The following is a 2,230-nucleotide window of genomic DNA, read 5'->3' as shown; positions in this document are numbered from 1 at the left end:
AAGCCTTACTATACTATGACTTTTTATGCTATACTGTGACTTTTTTATGACTTTTTATGCCATACTATACTATAACATTTTTATGATATTTTTTGTCTTACTGTACTACGACCTCTTCTTGCCTTACTATACTATGACTTTTCATGCCTTCCTATACTATGACATCTTTATGAGTTTTTAAGCCTTACTATACTGTGACATTTTTGTTTGACTTTTAATGCCTTACTATACTATGATTTTTTATGCCTTACTATACTATGATATTTTTATGGCATTTTATGTCTTACTGTACTATGACTTTTTCTCCCTTACTATACTATGATATTTTATGACATTTTTATTCCTTACTATAATATTACTTTTTATACCTAAATATAATACATTTTAATGACTTTTTATGCCTTACTATAATATGACTTTTTCTGCCTTCCTATACTATGACATTTTTTATGAGTTTTTATGCCTTACTATACTATGACATTTTTATGAATTTTTATGCCTTACTATACTATGACTTTTTTATGACTTTTTCTTGCATTACTCTACTATGACATTTTTTGACTTTTTATGCCATACTATAATATTACTTTTTATGCCTTACTATACTAAGACATTTCTTTGACTTTTTATGTCTTACTGTACTATGACCTTTTATTCCTTACTATAATATGACTTTTTATGCATTAATATGACATTTTTATGACTTTTTCTGCCTTCCTATACTATGACATTTTTGTGAGTTTTTATGCCTTACTATACTATGACATTTTTGTTTGACTTTTATGCCTTACTATATTATGACTTTTTATGCCTTACTATACTATGACTTATTATGCCTTAATATACTCTGACATTTTCATGAATTTTTTTGCCTTACTATACTAAGACATTTTTATGAATTTTTCTGCCTTACTATACTATGACTATTTTATGAATTTTTATGCCTTAGTATACTATGACTTTTTTTGCCTTACTATAATATGACATTTTCTGCCTAACTATACTATGACATTTTAATGAATTTTTCTGCCTTACTATACTATGACATTTTTATGAATTTTTCTGCCTTACTATACTATGACTTTTTTATGACATTTTATGTCTTACTGTACTATTACGTTTTCTTGCATTACTATACTATGACATTTTTTAACACTTTTTATGCCTTACTATACTATTACTTTTTATGCCTTCCTATACTATGACATTTTTTTAACACTTTTTTTGCCTTTCTACAATATGACATTTTCTGCCTAACTATACTATGACATTTTTGTTTGACTTTCATGCCTTACTATACTATGACTTTTTATGCCTTACTATACTATGACTTATTATGCCTTAATACACTCTGACATTTTCATGAATTTTTTTGCCTTACTATTCTAAGACATTTTTATGAATTTTTCTGCCTTACTATACTATGACTTTTTTATGACTTTTTATGCCTTACTATAGTATGACTTTTTTTTTGCCTTACTATAATATGACTTTTTTTTTGCCTTACTATAATATGACATTTTCTGCCGTACTATACTATGACTTTATTATGAATTTTTCTGCCTTACTATACTATGACTTTTTTATGACATTTTATGTCTTACTGTACTATTACGTTTTCTTGCATTACTATACTATGAAATTTTTAAAAACTTTTTATGCCTTACTATACTATGACTTTTTCTGCCTTCCTATACTATGACATTTTTATGAGTTTTTATGCCTTACTATACTATGACATTTTTGTTTGACTTTCATGCCTTACTAAACTATGACTTTTTATGCCTTACTATACTATGACTTATTATGCCTTAATATACTCTGACATTTTCATGAATTTTTTTGCCTTACTATTCTAAGACATTTTTATGAATTTTTCTGCCTTACTATACTATGACTTTTTTATGACTTTTTATGCCTTACTATAGTATGACTTTTTTTTATGCCTTACTATACTATGACATTTTTGTTTGACTTTTATGCCTAGCTATACTATGACTTTTTATGCCTTACTTTACTATGACTTATTATGCCTTAATATACTCTGACATTTTCATGAATTTTTTTGCCTTACTATACTAAGACATTTTTATGAATTTTTCTGCCTTACTATACTATGACTTTTTTATGACTTTTTATGCCTTACTATACTATGACTTTTTTTTGCCTTACTATAATATGACATTTTCTGCCTAAATATACTATGACATTTTTATGAATTTTTCTGCCT

General features: G+C 26.1%; 1 protein-coding gene across 1 annotated transcript in view; it reads right to left on the bottom strand.

The window, feature by feature from the left end:
* The window catches only part of jmjd8 (jumonji domain containing 8), a 21,795-nt gene that overhangs the window by 2,443 nt on the left and 17,122 nt on the right, over nucleotides 1–2,230 (bottom strand). The window lies entirely within an intron of this gene.

This window comes from Seriola lalandi, unplaced genomic scaffold (genome assembly GCF_002814215.2).
Source record: "Seriola lalandi dorsalis isolate HSWRI2012SDOR001 ecotype SW California unplaced genomic scaffold, Sedor1 jcf7180002054969, whole genome shotgun sequence".
In the NCBI taxonomy this organism is placed as follows: domain Eukaryota; kingdom Metazoa; phylum Chordata; class Actinopteri; order Carangiformes; family Carangidae; genus Seriola; species Seriola lalandi.
This window is presented reverse-complemented; position numbering and strand designations above follow the sequence as displayed.